The sequence below is a fragment of the Corvus kubaryi genome, unplaced genomic scaffold (genome assembly GCF_017639235.1).
Source record: "Corvus kubaryi isolate FWS band 111438036 unplaced genomic scaffold, C.kubaryi_AGA036_p1.0 split3-73, whole genome shotgun sequence".
In the NCBI taxonomy this organism is placed as follows: Eukaryota; Metazoa; Chordata; class Aves; order Passeriformes; family Corvidae; genus Corvus; species Corvus kubaryi.
In genome coordinates this window covers 15,479,664-15,493,223 of record NW_024582091.1, presented here as the reverse complement: position 1 = coordinate 15,493,223, position 13,560 = coordinate 15,479,664, and the positions used below count along the sequence as shown (strand labels likewise).

The 13,560-nt window shown below is 45.3% G+C and overlaps 1 long non-coding RNA gene across 1 annotated transcript; it reads left to right on the top strand.

Annotated features, from left to right (window-relative positions):
* The first annotated feature begins 508 nt into the window (after window positions 1-508).
* LOC121659285 lies at window positions 509-13,230 on the top strand. The gene is made up of 4 exons (XR_006014252.1): window positions 509-715; window positions 809-1,177; window positions 1,968-2,272; window positions 9,978-13,230. It is a non-coding gene; the product is annotated as an uncharacterized LOC121659285 (long non-coding RNA).
* The last annotated feature ends 330 nt before the right edge of the window (window positions 13,231-13,560 follow it).

The following is a 13,560-nucleotide window of genomic DNA, read 5'->3' as shown; positions in this document are numbered from 1 at the left end:
GGAGCGGGAGCGGGAACGGGAGTGGGAGCCCGAGCCCCGGCGCCCAGGAGGTGGCAGCACAGGGGGCGGCGCTCGGGGGGCTGCGCCGGGACGGAGCGGGGTGGGGTGTGGTGGGTGTGCGGAGCGAGGTCCGTGCGGAGCGGGGTGCGTGTGCGGGGCGGGGTCCTTGCGGAGCGGTGTGCGTGTGCGGGGCGGGGCGTGTGCGGGGCGGGGTGTGTGCGGAGCGGGGTGTGTGCGGAGCGGGGTGCGTGTGCGGGGCGGGGCGTGTGCGGGGCGGGGTGTGTGTGCGGGGCGGGGTGTGTGCGGAGCGGGGTGTGTGTGCGGAGCGGGGTGTGTGTGCAGAGCGGGGTCCGTGCGGAGCGGGGTGTGTGTGCGGGGCGGGGTGTGTGTGCGGGGCGGTGTGCGTGTGCGGGGCGGGGTGTGTGCGGGGCGGGGTGTGTGCGGGGCGGGGTGCGTGTGCGGGGCGGGGTCCGTGCGGAGCGGGGTGCGCGTGCGGAGCGGGGTGCGTGTGCGGGGGTCCCGCACTGCCCCGGGGCTGCGGTGACGCCGCGTTTGGAGCGGCCCATGTGCAGCCCGGCAGCCCTCGGCGGCAGCTGTCGGGGAAAGATCCCAGGGCGGGCGCTCGTGCAAGAGCAGCAATGAGAATGCAAGTCTTTGGAAGGCCCTTGGACATGTTGGAGCAAAATGAAGGCATCAGCACGTATTTACAAAGTGTGTAAGTCCCGGCTCCGTTTGTTGCTCATCTGTTTCCACGGCGTTGGGGTGAGTGTCCAGAACCTTCCCCAGCGCTGCCTTTCTGTCAACGCAGGAGAATGCCGCAGATCTTCTCACCACCCTTGTGATTGTCCCTGGCAGCTGGGACAGCGGGCTCTCAGGCAGGCACAGCCACCCGCAGCAAGTGCAGCCACTCTCAGCTGTACCACCCGTGCTGGACTGGGTGCACACACAGTGGGACATGGAGGTGCTCAGGAAACATCTCTGTGAGATAAACTGAACACTCGTGAAGAATGTGTTCCACTGTTTGGGAGCCCCTGCCATCAGCCCCGGCCACCAGAGCCATTCACGATGGAAGAGGAGGATGTTAAGTGTCAGCACTTTTGCCTTGCCCACCAGTCCAGGTCATTCCTTTTCCCGGTGTCTTGCCAATGCTGCATCTCATGCCCAAGGCTCCTCCACAGTGAGTGTTCTTTCTCTGTTAGGGTGCCAAGAGAGATTTGTTTGGCATTATGGATTTTGGCTATGCTGTTGCTTTGATTTTATAATTCTTCTACAAGAACCTGAAGCAAAGGTGGGGGACATTTCCCAGTCAGCCTCACCCAAGAAAATACCACAACAAGCCATCTTGTCAGTCCAGTAGCTGCACATGTGCCAAAAACTGTGTGATTAAATCATTGTGAAAGATGTCAAAAAAGGGAGATACAGACTGAGAATAACAGGTTCTGGGCTTATGCCCACGTGCAGTTGTCCCATCTTGGTCCTTGTTCTGCCTTTATGGTGCCTTTGCAGCAGCCAGTTAATTGCATTGTAAGGCTCATAGATCGTGGAGTTATGGAGAAGCCAGAGTTTGATATAGCAAACCAGAGTGAGAACCTGGTGCTAAAGGGGGAAAGAAAGTCCAGGGGAGGCAGCTTCAGGATGAACCTCTGGAGCTGGCCTGGAGGCACATCAGCAAGTCCTGGCTTGGTCCCAGTTTGCACAGTGGAGGAGTGAGAACCATACACTGCTTTTTCCTCCTCTGTGCTGCTTCCCATGGCTTCTCAGCACGTGGCTCCAGTGCTGTGAGCTGCTTACACTTGAGACGTCTGGGTGAAAAATGAGCCCCAAAAGATCTTCCCTTCCTCCTGGCCTCTGAGTGGGGAATTGGTTTGTTTTGCATCCTTCCACTCTACAGGGTATAATAGGAGTCTTAATGGATCCCAAAATGCAGAGTGATGCACAGTTACGGGTTTTTTTCTGTGCCCTAACAGATTTCCTGGGAAGCCCCTCTGTCCCTTGGCTTCTGAGCCCCAGTATCCTCCCAGAGGAAGGAGCATTTTGCTTTCAGAGGAGAAGAGCCATCACAGCAGGCTCCACATCCCCTGATGCTTCTCCGGGTGAAGGAATTTGCTTGAGAGCCACATCTGTCCCTTGCCCTGAGCTAGCCAAGATACCGTCTCCTGGGGGCCAGCACCATTTCAACGGAGAAGCCCCCTCCTAATTCAGAAAAGGAGAGATGTCAGCCCATCCTTCTTCAGAAGCCCACAGACTTTCTTGGCTCCTGGAGTGGTGAAAGGTGGGGACATTCAGAGTGCTCCATAAGATGCTTCTGTTTTTCAGTGCCCCTGGAAGGGTTCAGATGTACAAGAGGCTGAGGGTCTCTGGGGAGGGTGGGATATTTTTATCTGTCACTTGGCTGATGTTTGCTGTCATGTAGAGAGAGTTTGTTATTCTTTGCTGTGTGGCTTATATTCTTTTAGGAACAGCAAAAGTTTGGAGTCTGGGATAGGTGCTTTTCCTCCATTCACATAGGAATAGCAGTAATAATAACAATAATAATAGTAGATTAGTAACTTTAGAGAAATACTCAGTATTTCACCAGAATGCCCCATCTTCTTCAGAGTAGCTGCTTCATTTTAAGAAGACAATCTTGTGTCAGCCTTTATGAAAAAGAAAAAACTAGATTATGCAACCGGCATTATAGACCAGCAGCTTGTCTATTGTGAACTTGTGTAGCCCTTGAAAACAGTAGTTTCTGGCCCAAAATGAGCACATAAATTAGGCATATGCTTAACTTTAAGCATGAGAATAGTCATATTGAAATCAGGGGGAGTGTTCACATGTTTACAGTTAAATTTCAATCCAAATGCTTTGCTGAATTTCATCCTACTGGGAACTGAGAATGCTAATACAGTTTTCAGTGTCTGACCCTGTGGAATATTAAATACAGCTGAGCTCTCTAATTCTCACTGAAGTTAATGGGATTGAGGGTACTTGGCATTCCTCGGGTGTGTGCAGCCCAGCACAGAATCAAAGCCCAACTGCAGCCACTAAGCTTGAGCTTCCTGACATCAAAGAATGATGCTCCTTGATTGCAGGTCAGATAGGACCGGCCAAATGTAGAGACCACTGTCTAAAAGAGGATGTTTCACCAGGAGCTTTTGGAATCCAGAGGACCCAAGGGTATACACATAACAAGAATACAGCATATGACTGTAAGAAACTAAAAGAAGTTGTGGGGGTGACCTTGGGGGGTCTCAGCAACCTGGTTTTTTTGCCACGTTCATGAATTACGATCAGAATGGGATACTGCAGAGTCACTTAGAAGCACTGCTTCCTGACTTGCCTTGGTATTTGTTAGTTTGCCAATTCCTTGTAGCTGTTGAAGCAAAGTTTTGACATGGGATTTGGAAAAGGAGAGCAGACCTGGCTGAAAGGACTGTATTTTGTAGATTTTATTTTTATGTTTATGTTTTTATTGGCTTGCATGTCATATTATTTTTATATTTCTTATTGGAAATCACAATTCTGATGAGGAAAAGCTCCAAAAGTCTTCAAACCACAAACTCAACCGCATACTTAATGCTTTTAAAACAGTCTAAAGAACAGTCCATCAATTTTTGGCAATCAAAAATGTTGTTGAACATTTTAAATATTGGTAAGAATTGAGTAAAAAATATATTCATGTTTTGTCACTTTTTTTTCTCCAACCATTTCAGAATACTGGCTGAAACTGTTGACAACCTTCTTGAAAGCAGTAATTTTCTGTTTTTCTTTAATTGCCACTAAATAACATAAAGGTTTTTCAGCCAGGAATAGAGGTTTGGATGGCTTTGCAGGTGGTTTGGGCTGAGGAATCACAAGGAGGTTGCCTGGCACAAGGAAGGCTGCAGTGGGTGACATGCGGGACAAGAGAGGCAGTTTAAGGGTTTGATGGGGAAGAGGGTTAGACAGTAAAGAAAGAAATTGAAGAACTCAGAGGCATCAGGTTGCTCAGATTAGAGCAGTACCAAAAATAATGATTCTGGCAGCTCTACTGGAGGCTATGAAATGTTTTTATCAGGATGGTTTTACAGTTGAGGACACAGCTTCTCAGCAATGGATATTTTCTGTAGCAAAAAAAAAAAAGGCTTCATTTAAAGTTATCTTGATCGAATTGATTTTATTTTTTAAAATTAAAATGATGCAAACCATTTCATTTTAAAAAAGTTCAGACACAAGCATGGTGTATCACTTAGGCGAAGAGAATGGGATGTGGGGCATGTATCTCCCGTTGTGTAATCTGCAGTTAGCACACCAGGACACCAGGCTGCACGGTAGAGAAACAAGCATCCTTTTGGATCATCCTCTGAGAGCTGTAGGGCAGCTGTGAATCTCTGTTCTCTGTTCCTTTCTGGGTGAGGTCCCTCACTATATGTACTAGTTTGAAAACAAACCAGTGGGAGGCACCAAGTCAGAATAACAATTTAATGGGGAAATTAAAGAAAAGGGAAAAAAAACTAAAAGAAAACACTGGTTCAAACTGATAGAGTCAAGATATAACCTGAGTCCCTGTTAGGCAGGGTGGTGGTAGCAGTCTGGTAGAATGGTGGCTGCAGTCCTCTGAAGCAGTGATCCTGTAGTAAAACAGTCTGCTCTTCTTCAGAGGGTCTAGTAGTGGCTGTGTAGCTCCTGTCCTCCAGTGGAAAGGGTTGTCTCTGGTGTTCAGAGTCCCAGATTATATCCACGATGGGATGCTTGGTTCCTCCCTCTGGGTGGAGCATCTCACAATGGGGTAATGAGTCATGAGGCCAAGTGTTGATTAGGCTCATTAACAGAAGATAATCCGGAGGGAGTTATCTCTGAGTCATGCGGCAGGACAATGATGGGCAATTAACAGAGAGATAGTCTGGGGGGAGGAGGCAAGGAAACACTGCCCCACCTAGTTTCAACAGCTCATGAGGATGGTGATAGAATACACTGCAACCCAGGACACTATACCATATATATTTCTCAATGTACACTACATGCTCTTCCCACTGTTCCATGCAGTAGAGGCAGTGAAGACCATGTGACTCTGAAGTGTATTTTCCTATGGATTTTGACACAGAGCAAGCAGAATTTGCAATGGAAGGGTAATGCAGCCTGACATTGATCCTGCTCTAAATAAAGCCTGCCAAGTAAATAAAAAAATTCAACATTTAGAATTTAGCAGCTAGAAATGATGGAAAGTTTTGCCTAATTATGTGGAACTTCAAATATTAGTGTTTCTGAGGAGGTGCTTTTAAAATTTGAGCCATTCATCCTGTTTTGGATTAAAACGAGCATTGGAATTTTCAGCTGGAAATTTTGCATTTCAGTCAAGTCTGACCTAAACTGATGGGAAAAGAAATTGCAGGTCCTGATAATGAAGATATGAGGTGATGAAAACTGGATGAAAATTTTAGTAGACTGCATGGGAAGTCTGAATGATTTAAAAATTGTAGAGGAAAGTACATCACAACTTAGGTAATATTCTTGTATTCTAGCCAAGAGAAAAAAGGGAAATGGCCAAAAAGTCTCACCACTCTTGAAATTACATAGCAAAATCATGTCAAAAACACTGGAGATTGAGAGCTGTCCTGGAGAAAAACCGATGCATGTTTTGTTCAGGCTGATACTGGAATCTGTAGGAGGCTCAGAGCAGGAGGCTGGGATGTGTGGTGGTGTGAAGGGAAGCTGGACTGAAAAAGGCATCTGAAGAAATCAGATCTGAAGTCATGGGAGCAGGATGAATGCCCCAGAGAGGTGGGAAAAAAAAGGAGAAATCTGACACTGTGACCCTTTCCTCCTTTCCCATAGATCCTTCTTTAATACAGATGGGCCTGACTTTCCTCCTGGGATTTCAGTAGAGCACAGAGCAGTGTGGCATGTAGGTCCTGTGGCACTTCAGAGAGATTTGCACCTCTTACTGCTGTAAATACCCCCAAATATCTCAAATTCAGTTCCAGGATTTCTGCTGAAGGCAGCTGACCATGTAGCCCAATTTGATTGTACTTCACAGATTTACTGGTCTCAATGGAAACCACAAACAGCTGATCCTGGACTTAATGCATGGATAGAGCAGCCTGGGGGTGCACAACGGCATTGCTGGAGTGGGATCTCTTTCCCTGGGCTTTCTCATTCCTTCTCTCATATGTCCTGGGAATGCTCTGCTCCTCCCAGACCCCAGGATGACCGAAATGCCACAAGACAAGAAAGGATATTTGCACTCGCCTGTGCACTGTTGCCCTCTGCTTCTCCAAACTGCAGAGGCCACCTTACAATAATACTTATATAGGGCTATATATTTTCTTAGCATTGTACAAATATTAACTAATTAATACCCAGGACTTCTGTCGCCCATTCTGCTAGACTCTACCAGCCTCAGGCAAGTCATTTAACCTCTGTTTGTCTTACCTCTCCCATCTGCTATGTACTGTTTTTAATTGTCCTCTGAGAAGCCAAGCAAGTTGAATGAGATCTCAGACATGTAAAAATAACTTGCAAAGGATGATGTGGAGTGGCCTGGATAAACTCCTTTTGTATCCTTTGAAAATCCAGGCTGTATTTTAGCATCACCACTATGGCTAGACTAGGCACTTGGCAGATCTCATTCCTATGTGACTTCACAGGGGAAAAAATGAAGTTTTGGACAAGTGTACTTCAAATCATTGAAGGGGAGAGGGTAGAAGAGACAGTATTTAGCATGAGACCTAAATACTGCAGGAGGAGGTTGCTTAACCTATGCTAGTCTATAAAGGAGTGGATCCGGAGTTCTCCATGAGATGTTCTGGAGTTCTATATGAGTCATACTGTGTGCTTCTCCAGCAGCCCTCGCTCCCTGGAACAGACAATGAGAAATGCAGTAAGACTCTGGGGAGCATCCTGACAGAACCAGCCTCAGAGCAGACCAAAGTGCTTGGATTCTAAGTTGTGCACTTATCTTTGGCCCTAACCTAGCTCCATCTTGGACCCCATAGCCTGCCCTTCATGCTTAGGAGGAGCAAAGCTGGTGGAATGTGGGTGGTCAGTGTTGTGCTCACCTCTGTGATCTGAATGGGAGTCTGAGGCTTCGCCACTGGTGATAGATGAGTGCGATCATGAGATCAGTCTTGCACTTTGGCCCTCCTGTTCCAGAGATGTATTTCCCTGGACCATATGCACCGTGACAAAATTGCACATGGTCTGTGATAGTCTAAATCAGGTTCTCCAGGCATAGATTGCTGGGAGGAGAGGTGTAATCGTGAAATTTGGTCAACAGTGGTGAAGCTACTGGTGGAGACATGGCACTGACTTTGACAGGAACATCCCTAGCTCGTGGCAGAGCAATGTGATTCCAAAAGCTCTTCTGATAGGGCTGATGGACTCTGCAATATCAGACATAAGCCCCTCTTTCTCCCTTACCTTCTCTCTCCATGGAAGACACAGTGGATGGAAGCCCTTGTGATGGTAAATTGCTGTAGTAGCTCTGTGTGACTGGGGAGTTTTCCTCCAGTAAGGATGGATTCCCACCTGCCTGGCCCTCAAGATTGCTTTGCACTGCTGGTTGACTTTGCTCAGCATTCACAGACTGGGAGATCTAATCTGTGTCAGAGGAACCCATTAGAACGAAATGCTCCTGCCCTTCTCAAGGCAGAAATATTACAAAATGTTCCTAGCAAGTTTCGTTTGCTTCACCTGACTTTCAACTTAAATGGAGCTTGCTTATCACCACACTCTTAAAGAAGAGAGCTCAGGAGTCCTTTGTGCAGGCAGTGTCGCTTTCCAAAAGCTCAGCTTTTCCAATGCTGTTAGTAAAAGGTAGGAATATAAAACTTTGCAGTAAAATCCATTTCTGACTGAATAAAATATTTTTCACTGATTTAAATGGCCTTAGGAGGTTTTACAAGTTGTGTTTTTGAACGGAGGGATGAACATGTAGAACCTTGACCCAGTAAAATGAAAGTACCTTGTGTAGAAGGTTGCAGGCTGTATTTAGGACATTCAGGGGCAAGCTTATACACAAACATTCACAAAGATGGTTTTACTTTTCAATGAAGATGAAAAACTGGCCCTTTTAATGTAGAGTCTCTAAAATGGGTCACTGCAAGTGCATGTGTAGCATTGCAGGCTGTTCCTGGGCATAATCAATATGCACGTGAGAAAAGTTCTGAAATTGTAGCTTTCACAATGTGGTGAATTCTTGAAAGTATGGGAAATCTGTGTTTAAATCAAGGCTGAGTTAGACTGTGTTTACAGCTGTTAATATAAACAAGGAAACCTAGCTACAGAGCTCACAGCATGACTGCAACATCATGTTTTTGTTACACTGACTGAAAACTATGCATAATAATCAGCAGATTATTTGGTATTTAAATTCAAGTATGGATTCAGTTCTAAACCTCTGAAGATGGATATTGAATTAAGGCTCCTTAACTCTGTCATCTTTTTGCAAATACCTTATAGATAATTGTTGCTTATTTTTGCTTACAGCAAATCTGACGTTAAAGTGGATACAATTAAGCAGTAAAACACTGTAATCAAGAATCAAACCAAAAGTTAGCTCAGCTCTGTGAATGTGCTAAGCAGGGAAAGAGGAGGCTGACTAGGGAGGCGTGCATTAGACACACACATCACTAAAACAGCTTTTCTTGAAGTATGTAACTTTCAGGGTGCCTACTGCTTTGTGCTGGGCGAAATAAAAAATTCAGCCATGGAATCTCTATTGGGCTGAGAGGGATTTGTTTGAAAGATTTATATTCTTTTTAGACAGTGAAATAGGCTTTAGGCTTTCAAACTGCATGACTTCTCTAACGCTTCTATGCAAACATTGTTGTGGAAAAAAATAGCTAGTGCAGCTCCATTCCCTCTCTCCCAAACAAATAGTAAAATACTCTAGGAAGAAGCAGAAAGGTAATGAGGATATTTCAAAATTATTTCTGGCACACGCATGACCTAATTTTAAGCTTGTGGGGTTTAAAGGAGCTTTTGTTTGAATGTAACACTTTGGCAGGAAAATGAGGCTGAGCAGAGGTGTTGAAATAGCACAAGAAAGCTGGAAAAGCTGCCTCTGAACAGCCCTGGAGAACACATGCTATGTAGTTACATGTCCTTAGCTGGTGGATCCTTGTTCAGTTTTACTTCTTCTGCTTCCCAGTGGAAAACCCAAATATTTCATACAAACATGACAGATGAAGGCCACAAGGTGCTCCCTGTCCTTCTGCATGGGGTTGTGATCCCATGGTGTTCTAAGCACATGCCTGGTGTCACCTGAGAGTTGTAACCAACTTTTCTAAGGCTTTGTAGGACCAAAGCCTTCTTGTGTCTCAAGAGTTTTCAAGGTTGTCTTGCAGAGTTCATAACTGAAAAACATGCCTTTCCTTCAGTCTTTTTTAAGATATTGTCCTAGTTTTGTGGAGACAAGGGGTTCCTCCTCGCTCTGTGGCCTTCACCCTGTCAGCTCCATAACCACCCAAAAGTATTCAGAGACTGGGGGACTTTCTTGCCTGCCAGCTGACTGTTACCTGTGGCATGTAGCATGGCGGTGGGGGCTGCTGAGGAGGGTCAGGGACCCCACCAGGCAGAAAGTGTTGGCTTCATGGCCGTGGTTAGATGGAAGTCAGGGAAGAGATAAGGTGGTGTGTGCACAAAGGGCTGTGTGAGAACATGAGACCAGATACCTAAGCTGACTGGGCATTTTAGCTCTTGATCAATCGCAGTGATTTATTTAGTGTCCTGTGACTGAAGAGCAGCACTTTCCCATCAAAATGGGAATTGCTCTCTTCCAGCTTCTGACTTCTACACAGAGAGGAAAGTGCTGAATTTGCAGCCACAATTTGCAGTCACAATTCACAGTCAAGCTGCCCTTTAAGAGCAGTGAGGAAACCTCAGTGCATCTGAAGATGCAGCATTGTTAAACAACCTTGGCATACAAATAAACATGCTGCTTTTTGCTTCATTCTCTCCTGGGTCAGCTCCAGATCTTTTCTTCATGACTGCTGCTGACTTTGTTTCCTCCCCAGTGACTATCTGATGGAAGAGAGATGTCCTAGGAGCTGGTGGGACCTGGAAGACGGAGATTCCCCCATGCTTCGACTGGGATTATCCTCCATGACCTTTACCAAGACACTCTCTCCACCTACTGCTTCTGTCTGGCATTGATAAAAGCAGAAAACATGTTTATCTAATAAATGGTCTTGTGAGGATGAAATCTAGCAACGACTGCAGGAGACTTGGTTGCTGTGTGATGAAGATCATTTAAGTGTATGAATGAAAGGCAGCTTTATGTGAGGGTTCTCCTGCCTCACTTACTGCCCTTTGACTGGGCAAGCCCAAACATCCGCATTTTCTGAATGAAGGAACTTACAAAGAAGTCTCTGGAGGGAGTGAAAAGGTGAAAACCTCCACAGGACACTCTGCAGAAGTACTTGCTCTGCTTTAAAAGTATGAATTAAAAAATAGAACTTTTGGAGAGATCAAACTGTGTCCTTTCTGGCCTCAGAGGTTGGAATCCCCATATACTCCAGCAAAGCACATCCTTGTCCCCCCCCTACCTTTTATTACCCCAGACATTGACTATATTTGGCTTAGAAGCCAATTTTTAACTGAATTGAGAAAGGCCTCACACAAAGGCAGCTCTGCTATTCTAAACAAGGCTCGTGCATGGCCAGTTTCAGCATGCTGCTCTAAATTGCCTGCTCAAACACTTTCATGCAGATCTGGCTGCTTCTGTGGAGGGTGCTGATAAAAAAGCACAGGGATGGCAAGCATTGCTCTGATCCCCATTCCCGGGGTGCCAGAGCTGGGAGCTGCAGGCATGTAGTCACCCCTCCGCAGCATGCACATCTGAAAGTGGTCAGCTCCCAAATCCTCTTGTGAACCCAGCCCAAAAAATTGAAACCTTTTGTTTCTGAAATAGGCAAAGTCTTATTACTTTTTCCAATGATTTCCCCACACCCCCCCTAAATTTTTTTGGCTGGAGCCTAGTCACTAAATCTAACCCAAATTCAAAAATAGCTTTGGCTGTCAGTGGGGAGGGAAAGGCCTGACTCCAGCATGATGTTCCAAAAATCTGGGCTTTTGTGTGAGCCTAAGTAGGGGGAGGTTGGTTTAGGTTTTTAATAGTCCACCAAACCTCATCCTGTCCTGACACTGGAGCTTTACTCAGAGCTGTTTCTCCTTTGCTGATGTTGTATACCCAAGACAAGATGTTAATAGTGTGCTCAGTATGTACTTGGTTCACAGCAATTGTTGCTCATTGACATCTGAGCTGCTTCCTAAATGAGCCTTCCGAGTAGGCTCTTCATGATTAAGATTTTAGTATTTCCCACTATATATTTTTTTTCAACAGATGACTTCAATGCGGAGGAAAAATCCTTCCTGTGTCCAGACTGGCAGAAGGGGGAGCAGTCTTTTTATTTGCTTTTCAGATTTAAAAGATTGGTTTGACTCATTCAATTACTACAAGTCTTTCTCTTTTTCAAATCCCAGAATTTATTTTTCTATAATTCATTCATTCTGCAAATATCCATGTTTGGACTTTCTTAGCCAGGTTATTTTAACCAAAGTTGAAACCATAGGTTATAATTTAAATCTTGGGTGCAGGGTCTAGCAAGGATATTGTACCTTCTGTTTGGATAGCCAGAAACTCTGTGCTTATTCCCGATTCTCTAGTGCAGAAGCAAGGAGAGCATCAGCCCCCAGCAGGATGAAGGGTGAGATCCTAAACTTTTCCCTTGTGAGCAATCTCTTCGTTTGTACCATTAACTTCTGTGGAGTCACTTCCAAAGAACAGCCTTGATTGCTGTGACCTGTGGCAGCCATATCTGGTCTTAAGAAAAGCAGGGACACTCTCTAAATACATTAATGGGGTTATAAAAGTTGTCTCCAGGAAGGAGAGAACAAGTGTGATGAATTGAGTTAGCAGGAAATGGAGCCAGCCACAATAGTTCTGGGAGACCTGTTCGTGGTCTCCCTCTCAAACCATAACCAACTGCAGCCAAGCGTGACTTCACTCTTGTTTTTGAGGTGGCCCTGGTGAGTTTTTTATAAGGCTGGTGATAGGATTCCTTGGCATGCAGCCTGGACTCTGCTGCTTCTTTTGTGGAGGGGAACTGTTGGGTTTTCCCTGCTGTCTCCTGCTGCAGAAGTTGTACTCAGTTGCTACAGCACACTGAAAGCACCCTGGAAATAGAAGGTTTCTTCCCTTCTAAATGGCTGTTGAAATTACTCAGAGCCCTGAGCTACCCTACCACTGAGTCTGCATGTGCATTCCACACAACCAGGGCTTTTCACATGTGGAGCACTTCATCACCGCAAGCACACCACTGCAGTCAGCAGCAGATCCCATGAAGGGAAGGATGGATTTTTTGCCCTGTGGGAAGTGGGAAAAGCAGTGCAGGGAGATTGGCAGTGTGACCAAAACCACGTGAAGAGTCTGTGCTGGAGTACAGCTTTGAAACACGCATCCTTGGCCGAGTAACAGGACTGACAACCCTTGTGCCTCTTGCTCTTTTTCTTAATTCCTGGTTAGGATGCAGCCTGTGGCAGCCTGAACGTGGCTGTCTGTCTTGTGGAGATCCTCCTCTAGCTGCGAACTGGAGTGGGACCTTCATAATTGGCAATGGTGATGGCTTTTGCAGGCTTTACTGGCTTTGGTCAGTCTTAGAGATCTGTTGTTAGTCTGTCCCCTCAAACTGGTGACTGACTTTGAATGAGCGGGAGCAGTTTATATCTGCTTACCCACTCACATAGAGCCATAAAGCCATAAAGCTTTAAAAAGAAAGGAGGTTTCTCCTGCATCTCTGTAGATACTGCAAATCCTTCCATGGCTCTAGAGTTGATCCGGTCTCCTCTGTTGATAACATGTGTGTGCTTATGCCATCCACCCCAACTAAAGCTGCTCTGCAATTCCTGTTTATTTGACTTGCTTTGTAAAGTAACGTGTCAATTTGAAAATCATTAGGTATTCCTACCAGGAGTCAAAGACCACATTCAGAGTGGATTACACGCATGTTTCTTAAAAGTGTTAATGTGCTAATCTGCTGGTTACTTGATCCAGGCAAAATGCCATGATATTCCACATGAGCAAAATACCACGGTTCTTGGACATTTCATATAAATATTACCCACTGTGTTTCCACATTTGAAGTGTTATACTTGTCTATTAAAATCAACAAGCTGGAACTAGTATCTGGAAATAAGTGATATTACTATTTTATTTATGAACTTCAGATTCAGATTCTTTTTAATAAAATACCTTACAAATAAGGAGCAGAACATGAATCTTGTTGTTATTTCATGTATTCTGTGTAAATATTTCAGCTATGCCTTGCAGCAATAAAAGCACATTATATACACTCTGCATTACCATTGTGACCAATAATGTTTGACTTACTGTACTGCGTTTAGTCCAAAACCAAAACAGAGTCAGGGCAACATCGCGGCTGTTTTAACAGTATGCTGCAAGTAAGGCGTGCAATGAATAAGGCCTCACACTAAATGAGAGCTTGTTCATTATGAAGTTGCTTGGATTATAGAGTACTCCTGACTCTGTTAAAGAGCAAAAATTCCTTATTTGTGCTCTGGAACAGGGGTGGGATGAGG